Genomic DNA, 9964 nt, shown 5'->3' with positions numbered 1-9964 from the left:
TTTTAAAGGGACATATGGGCTGCATTTCTGACCATTGATCCTTGTTTTGGAATTAATGATGGTGCAGAATAGTTTAATTACAAATACGGGATGTCAAATTGTTGGATACATTTTCACCTTCACAATGGCCATATAAACGGAAGAAAAATGCAAAATAACAAGTGAGTTTGAGTAAATAGAATAAATCATGGCTTTTTTTTTTTTTTACTCTGTTTAAAACCTGACAACAATATTTCATCATGTTTTTTTTTTCTATCCCCACTTTTTTCTTTAATGATAACAGTAACTGACTGAAATAACATTTTGACACAAGCTGTTGATTCAAATACTGTTAGTCTGTTGGTAAAAATAAATAAATAAACAAACAAAATTAAAAAATAGAAATGGCAACAAAATGAAAACTACAAATATGTGAAATGTGCGGTCCATTAAAGGGGACATACAGTAATAGAGAAAGCGTGACTGGTTTGCTGCACATCCATTAGCTGTGAAATTACAACCAAATACATTTTGTGAGCTTCCCTCTACCAAAAATGTGCCTGTGTGCAACCACGTCTGCATTTGACCAGACTGTGAAGTAACAGTGAGGCTAATTAAATAACACAGCACTAACACTTATCTGCTCATGACTTGGAAGCTAGGATGGGTGAAGATCCGCCATTTACAAGGGACAGGACTACACGACACATCATGTCAATACTAAGAGCTGCAGTGTTAGCGTAAATATGATCAATACCTACTTTGCGCAGCGTTAATGGACTGCAATGGCTAGGAGGGCTAAAACTAGCGTTTATCCGTCAACTTTCCACCCAAGCGCATTGACAATCACTTTGATGAAAAGGACATGATATACATGCGCTAGGTGGACAGGTTAGATTGCCGATGAAGTGTCAGGACTCAGGAGTGCTTTTTTGTTTTCATCTCGGCGACACTAATAGTGGAATTTCCCCCTCTTACAGCAGTGAGTGCTTTCCAATTTGAGCATACAAAGGCCTTACAAGTTTGTTCAATCCAGATTTATTTCCACTTTATGTGTGGTCAAAATGCCATTGAAGTTAGTAGTTTCAAGCAAGTCTTACAGTGTTATTTATGTACGTTAACAATTTAGCAGCTGCTAATTGGGCCACGGCCGCCGTCATTTGTACCGTAAAAAGTCTTCTTTATGGTGTTGGTCAGTTATTAAATTCAACGGTGTAATATCTATTAAACCGTAGCAGCACAAATGAACGAAACAGATTATTTCCCCACCATTTTGCATGTGGTAAGAGTTAGCATCTGCTAATTTAGCCACTATGTGCAAAGTGCTCCATTGGCTATGCATTGGTTCCACTTTTGGTAGTCTGGAGCATGCTCGATCCTTTTTTTGTCTGTTTTTGTTGTAGCAGCTGGTCCACAACAGCTGTCAACCATTTTTGTTTACTCAAAGCGGCAAATGCGTTTTCTGTGCTGCCAAAATGGCTGCGCTAATGCCCATTTTGGGACGTGTGATGTCAACATCCCGATCTCTATTGGCCCCACCCTCTGCATGTCCTTCTATAATATGTTTTGAAAAGGCAAGACTGTTAATTGACTCGAGGTGTGCTTTCAAGTGCACATGCAAGTGTAAAAAGTTCTCATAAAGAGTGGGCCATGCAGTGACCTTGGGAGGGGCAGGTGTTCAAAGTAAAAAAAGGGGCACATGATAATGTGCCTGCACTGTCCACTCTCTTGGGGTTTGAACTTTGAACCCATGCCACCACCAAGCCACTGTGTGTGGGGCGGGGAGCTGAGGGTGATGAAAAATTGATAGAGGGTGTGTGTTTGTATGTGTGTCTATCTGTGTGTGCGTGCATGTGGAAAAGAAAAATCCATTGAAAAATTCTTAATTGAAATAATGGCTAAACAATAGATCACACATGATGAAAATGTTATTTTTATGCAATTCCAATGCCAATCACCCACAAAAAACATTTTAAATATTTGTGCATGAATAATCAATTATGAACAACAAATTTACATAAATAAAAATGATTATGTAAAATGTTGATGAAATTTACATTTGACAAGTCTATTATGATTTTACTATGGTGCATGTAGACTAAAAAAAAAATCAAATTTTACATTTAGCTTGATTCAGGTAAAAGCAACTCTGTTTATTATTTGTCTATGTAGATTGTCAAACTTTAGTTAACAATTAACTGCCACATCTAGGCAAGCTAGATTGTTTGTTTGTTTTTGAGAGAACGCTGTGATTATTTTATTTGGTTCTTCATAATTGTACCACTAATTTCTGAAAACACTGCTACCAGTCCACTGCCAGTATCACCTTGCCTTCATGTGCTATGGGAAAGATTGACCTTACCACTCGGAAACTCCTAATTACGACCGCGTTCTGTTCATGTGATTTTGTTGTTATAGCAAAATTGGGTATGCTACATAATTGTGTAGATTCTAAAACAACCTGCTGTGCTAGCGGACGTTAACGCCCTTATAAGTGTTAATATTTCTTGCCATTCACAAATCCTTCAGCGCTCTTCACCATATTGAAACTTGAATAGGTCTCTCAACTCGGAAACTCAGGTATCAAAATTAATTCACAGTTGTCCAGTAGAAAATACGACATGAGGGGGCGTGCATGTGCAATTTTCTACTCGACATGCGGTATTTACTATAATTTCGATACCACATGAAGGCGGCACTCTGGCTGCAAACCCCACCACTGTAAAAAACAAAACAAAAAAAACAACAACAACAAAACAAGCTGTTCATGTAGCAATTTCCACATATATTTTAAAATATATTTCAATTCAGCTATCCTTTTTTTTCCCCCCTGGAGAGCTCAGTATTGTTCATTCGGTAATTTTACTGATTTGACATGTCATCATCATTGCTCTCTTTTTTTTAATTTTTTTTATTATTATTTATTTTTTATTTTGTATGTGTATGTGCGTGTGTGCATGCGTGTGACTGTGTATTCATTAGTTCACTTAAAACCTATTAAAAAATCCCATACCGTTCACCTAAACCGAACACTTGAGAATCCAGCCAGAGTCGTGAGGCCGTCAGGAGACCCGAGGAAGGACCAAAGAAAAGAAAGGAAATCTATCAATTCAGCTATCATTGAGTGCATGTCACAAGACTTATCTCGCATAAGAGAAAAAAGTTGCAAACATCTAGTGAAAGTGTTCCTTCTATTTTTCACATTGAGCAGTCGTCAATTTTTTTTTACAGCAGTAAGACTTGTGCTGCTCGCAATGGTAACGCCAGAGCTGCGTGCTCCTAGCGCTTGTCAGCCGTATGAAAATACAAGAAAACATGTAACTATAGTGTTTACATGATTAGCAGATAGCATCAATTCTATGTCTGCCTTGTAGGATTCGTCTGCCTTGCTAAGTTTGAGATCTGACTTCAGGAAGAGGGTTGATTAAAATTCTTACTCAGAGGTACACATTTCAACATTTTCTGTGTACCTTAAACGCATCAGTAGTTGTCGCAGATGGGAGAGGAACGTTAGTTTTACCTGAGACTTTTGCTGTGGCGAAAGTGGATGGGAAGGATTGTGGTCTTTATGAAACAGTCCTCAGTGCACACTATGACCTTGGCTTTTGTTTGCTGTGAGTGAGACTAAAATAGAAACGGAGGGACCAACAAAGGCTACGTTTACACTGCAGTCAAATGCAACCCAGATCGGATTTTTTTTGCCCAAATCTGTCTTTTTTACGTCAGTCTGAACGGCTGAATTCCAATTTTTTCATATCCGAACTGGGTCACTTTCATATGTGGTCCTAGATCAGATACGTATCTGAATTTTTGCAATGCGACCGCAGTCTGAACGGCCAGGTCGCATATATCCGACCTCGATGTCATCAAAAGTCCAATCAAAAGCGGGCGGGGGCATTAAGCTTGATTTATGCTTGACGCATCTGCGAGGTCTGCACGGCTCAGGCAAAGTTGTTTCGAGTAACAGCTGTGACTTTATATTTGACTTTAATTTAATCACACTTAAAACCTTAAGTATAAAGATGGCAATTGTGGTGGTTATATTAGTAATTTTGCCACGCAGACGGCTCATTTATGACGCGTGGCAATGACGTGACGTCATCGTTATGCATCACTCCTCTGTAGATATGAGATGGTAAAAATATGAGCCCGACAACGAATTTATAAAAGTCCCTGGCCCTGACATGCTGGACCATACTTATTTACTTCCACAAACACAGCGTTGTGAGTGACATTGTATCTTCTTCTGCACATGCGGGTCACTTTGGGTATGCATTACGTCCACACAGCAGACAGACTGAGGTCACAATTAATAGGTAATGTGCGAGTCGCATCACAGGCGCATTGCGTTCACATTAGATGTCGCATTTGTTTTTGTAATGTGAATGGTACATAAAAAGATCGGATTTAACAAAAAATCCGAATTGGGTATCACGCACTGCAGTGTAAACGTAGCCTTAGTGACAGCAGGCACAGCGGTAAGCGACCTGGCTTCGAATGAGAGTGCATCTCGTAGTATGACATCATCTTCGAGGATCTCGTGACCAAAGATATCGTAATAAGAATTTACCGGTAATTTATGTAAATTATGTTGTTGAATTTTTGTTTTGAAAGGCAACAAAATTACTTGCGCACACACACACACACAACACACAAAAAAATTATGGACAAAGGGGCAATTTGGGCATCAGTGCCAAAGGGCATGTGCCCGGGCACCCATTACAAGTCGACTCATTGTCTGCTGAGGCATGGCATCCCACTCTTGTTGAAGGGCAGCCCTCAGGTCATTGAGGTTCCGGGGTGCAGAGTTTCCAGCCTATACACAGCGACTCAGCTGATCCCACAGGTTTTCAATAGGATTCAGGTCTAGAGAAAGTACAGGCCATTCCATTTGAGGTACACCAGTCTCCAAAAGCCGTTCCCTGATGATGCCTCCTCAATGAGCTGGAGCATTGTCGTCTGTGAATTTTGCCGTTAAGCTCCTTGTGAGAGAACAGCAACTTAACTGAAAAATTTAACAGATAGACATGTGCATTCAAAAGCTTAGAGAACGCCACATTCAGTTCACTTGTAAAGGTTTGAATGCATTTTAGGGTCGTCCTGAAATTTCACCTGAAAGCCAAATGTCCATAACTTTTTGTGAGTAGTGTATGTGGAAACGGAAAGTGAATATGTAGAAATTTTGAATTAGGTATACGATGAACAGTTTAAAGTTAAAACAGTTTGAATCAAATTGATTTGAATAAAAAAGTAATGATTATTGATTTTCTATTTGGAAGTGTTTGGGGAAAAATATGGTAGGGATAACCTGAACCTGTTTGAGCCTTAACACAATTAATTTGCTCTAGCTCTGGTATTGAATCTCATTAGATTGCGCAGGTGTACCTGACGTGGTTGGTGCTCATCAAAAACATTTGAAGGCATCCCTCACATTTCTGCACAATATAATGTGTGTGTGCTGAGTCTTTAAAGCCTTCTTTATCAGTCTGTGCATATGTTGCTGCCACACAAAAGTCACACAGTGAGCTATTGTTATAGCGAGGGCAGAAAAAAAAATATGGAGGACCAGTGCACAAGGCGGCAGCCTGCAGGGGCTGGCACAGGTTAGCACCAACCGCTTTGTTACACGCACACACGCACACAAACCCCCCCCGCACCCACACACCCACGCACACACACACACAAAGGTCAGAAGTGGGATTGGCCCAAGGCACACAAATATTAGAACAGACAAACCACACACAAGCCATCTTAATTCCTGGAACTCGTTAAGTTGATTTTTTTTTATGTGATTTCAATTGCTACTGATTCCTAAAGGTGGTATCTCACTGAGGGATGAAGGCTTGCGAATGTTTGCGAACATAGCGAATGTCATCAGGCAAATGTTTGCAAAGATGTTTGCCAGACATTAACAAACAGTTTTAAATGACCACAAACAGGTTTTCTTTTTTTTTTTTTTTTTTTTTTTTTTTTTTTTTTTTAAGAGCTCAGTATTGTTCATTCGGAAATGTCATCATCATTGCTCTTTTTTTTTTTTTTTTTTTTTTTAAATATATATATATATATATATATACACATATATACATACATATATACATATATACATACATACATACATACATTTTTTTTTTTTGTGTGTGTGGGTGAGTATGTGTGTGTGCGTGCGTGCGTGCGTGCGTGCGTGTGTTTGTTAGCTCACCAGAAAACCTATTAGAAAAAAAATCTCATACCGTTCACCTAAATCGAACACCAGGAGACCCGAGGGGACCGAAGAAAACCAAGGAAGGTGAAATCCAGCACCGACCAGACACCCCCCACCAGAACTCCTCCCCAGCCCAAGAAACATCCAGACCCCAACAAATCCAAAAAACATAAAATCAGGGAGGCCTCAAGAGACCAACGGAGAGACCGAGAAAAGGAAGGAAGGACAGACGAAGCCGCGTGAGATCCGAGACACCAGCCTCCACCGATTCAATAACCTGAGGAGGAAACAGATTGTGTCTGAGTTTCGGTAGATGCTGGTGTGGTGGATCTGGCATGCATGAAAATCTCCACCAAAGAGGGGAGCCGTCGACCCCCGCCGGAACAGAGCAAGCGCAACACCTCAGGGCCCCCCAGGCCGCGGCAGCGCCAAAGGACGACCCCCGGGCCCCAACAGGGCCACCGGCCGGAGAGCAAACCCAGGAGCAGGAGCGCCCCCCGCCCCAACACGGCCCGCGCCCCCGGCCCAACGCAGCAGGACGGGGCACTGCAGGCCCACCAGGCACCCCACCGGCCCCCAACCCCCGCCCCCCCCACAACCCCCCGCACCCATCCACCCCCGCCACCCACCCCAACCCAGCCCCAGCCGCCCCCAATCCCCCAGACACCCCCCACCCCCAGCACCCCCCACCCCGCAACCCCCACCACCGCCCCCCCCCCCCCAACAAAGCCGCCCCCCCGACCCCACCCCGACCAACCGGCAGCCCCCCAACCCCCGACCCCCAGCCCCCGGGGACCACCCGCACCCAGGCACCGGCGCCGAAGAGGGGCCGGACAGCGGAGCGGAGAGGGCAGCCGCGCCCACCCCACCCCCCGCCGTGTGGAAGGACGGAACACCGGGGGCAGAAGGGGGAGATGGGGGCACCGGAGGGCGGCCGACACCCCCGAACCCCAGGCCCAGCGGGGGAAGGCCCCGGTCGTCACCCCAGCGTTCTTTGTGAAAATTAACCCCTGTTACTGAGTCCGCCAGCTCGCGGACTGGCGAACTCTACCCCTAAACCGTGAATGTGACCCCACCCAGTGTATATACAAGTGTGTGTGTGTGGTGCATTAAAATTAGGAGCAGGTGAACCGGAGCCGATGGAAATGATATTCCCACGCTCCGATCCACCCGCCACCCAAGCATGTTGCTGAGTGTATGTGGTGCATTAAAAAAAATAGATAGGGCGGGGGGGGGGGGGGGCGGGGGGTGGCGACACGGACAGGGGACCGCAGCACTGCTCTATACTGCGGCCCCCAACCGATGGCACCCCCACAAGCCCCCCCCCCACCCACAAGTTGTGTGGTGTATTAAAATTGGAGGGGAGTTGTAGGGTGAAGACGGTGTTTCCACCCTACCCCACCCCCCAAAGTGTGTTATGTGCCCTATATGTCTATAAAAGTGTATTGTGCAAACCTAGTGTAGTGAGTTAAGAGGTGTGACCAGCGGGGCCCCCCCCAACCGGGCGGGGGCAGGAGGCGCACCGGCCCACCAAGCCCCCACCCACCCCACCAGGACCCCGGCGGGCATATGGGACCCGTCCGGCGGGGCGATAGGGCTCGCCCCCCGGATACTGGGTCCCGCCCGAGGTGTCAGGACGCCCACCGGAGCGGGGCGGGCACGACACCAAACCCCAGCCACCCCCGCCGGCCCCCATAGCACCGAGACCCGGGCCATGGATGGAGCCCCCGGCCCAGGGGAGGGGAAGGAAGGCGTACCGGGGAAGGGGAAGGGAGGAGGGAAGGGGACGACAAGAAGGGCAGGGGGCAGCGGCAGGGACGCAAGGAGAGGGGGAGAGGAGGAGGAAGGGCGACGAGGGAGAGGGGACAGGGAGGCGGAGGACGGGCGGGGAGAGGCGAGGAGGGAGAGGCAGCAAGGGGGAGGAAGGGGGAGGGGAGAGGGAACCACCGGGCACCCCGGCGGCCCACAGGCCCCGAACCGCGTCGCCGGGCCCAGAGCGACGGACCGCGCCGGAACGGCGCCGCCCCCGACACCAGGGAAAGCCCCGCAACGCAGCACCCCCCAAGAGACCCAGGGAACGGCCAAGACGCAGCCGCCACCCAGCAGCCAACAGAGGGGCAGACCCGCCCACTCCCCGCCAGGGGGGACAGCACCCACAGAATTAACCCACTGGCATGCCGTGAATCCGAATATCAACCCCTGGTGCCCATCGGAGGTGAATCCGCTCGATCCCGCTGGCAGCAGCCGGGTTCCTGACTATGGAAACACAACCATTAGTTACAAATTGCCTAATACAGAAACATCAATGCCAGTTATAACGCTGCTGTGGCTCTCGCTAACAGGCAGAATTAAAATCCAAGTTTAGGTTAAAAAATTCTATATACGTAGACCATGTTTCTTTAAATTTTGACATTTGGTTTTTATTTGAGGCAGATATTTTTTCCATTAAAATATGATTTATGAGGAGGTTAGACCATTGGTCGATATTCAAAGTTTGTTTATTTTTCCAGTTAACAAGAATTGTTTTTTTTGCGATAGTAAGGGCTACAAGTATAGATTGAAATTGTTTATGTGGTAAGTCAATTGTTGTTAAGTCACCTAGCAAACACAAGTTTGGAGAGAACGGTATCCTACAGTCCAAGACAGCGGAAAGTTTTTCTAAGACTTTAGTCCAGAAACACATAACCGGAGTACATAACCATAAAGCATGAAAATAAGTGTCTGTAGTGTTTTGTAAACACTGGAGACAAATGTCGGAGTCTGAGAGTCCCATTTTCTTCATCATATATTGAGTAATGTATGTTCTGTGAATAATTTTATATTGGATAAGTTGTAAATTTGTGTGTTTTGTCATTTTAAAAACATTTTCACAAACTTGAATCCAAAAGACAGATTCCGGAGCTATAGACAAGTCTGTTTCCCATTTTGAGATGGGTAAAGACGTTTTATCAGTATATGAAAGTAACTTATATATTTTTGAGAGTTTTTTTGTTGTTGTCGGAGAAAGCTTGGTAATATCTTTAGCTAAAACAGGCGGTTGGAGCGTACCCTGGAGTGTTGGAATTTGTTTCTTTATCATACTTTTAACTTGCAAATAATGTAAAAAGTTTCCGTTTTTTATTTTATATTTTTGGAGCAAGGATGTATATGATATAAACATATTATCTGAGAAGAGATGGTGGAGATGTGTAATTCCTTTCTGCTCCCACACATTCAAATAAAACGATTGGTTGTTAATTTGAAAGTCGGGGTTATGCCATAGGGGAGAAAGCCCGCTGGGCTCCACTTTGGCTTTTGTCATTTCTAGTGCCTTCCACCAGGCAGTCAGGGTGGCGGAAATCATTGGATTTTTAAAGCAGTTATGGCGCTTAATCGATGTTGTAATAAAGAGTAAATCTAGGAGTCTGAGGTTATTACAATCCTTCTGTTCTAGTTCCAGCCAACAGTTAGTATCTCTATTGGGTTGTGCCCATAAAATAATATATTGTAGCTGGTTGGCTATATAATAGTGCATAAAATTTGGTGCCTCTAGACCTCCTTTGGATTTATTTTTCTGAAGAGTAGATAGACTAATCTTTGCTTCTTTTTTTTTTCCAGTAAAATTTTGTAACGGCTGAGTCCAACAACTGGAACCAGTTAGCCGTAGGTTTAAATGGAATCATTGAGAAAAAACAAACAGGTTTTCTTTTGTCACAGTGTATTAATGACCTTATGCAAGATTTTGTAGCAAATGTTGGCTATTTGTGAATCATTTGTTTTCAAATTCACATAAAAAAGCCAGTT

The sequence above is a fragment of the Leptonotus elevatus genome, chromosome 11, assembly GCF_054856555.1.
Source record: "Leptonotus elevatus isolate MCC_2025b chromosome 11, RoL_Lele_1.0, whole genome shotgun sequence".
Classification (NCBI taxonomy): domain Eukaryota; kingdom Metazoa; phylum Chordata; class Actinopteri; order Syngnathiformes; family Syngnathidae; genus Leptonotus; species Leptonotus elevatus.
The sequence above is the reverse complement of the archived record's forward strand: the minus strand, read 5'-3'. Positions refer to the sequence as shown.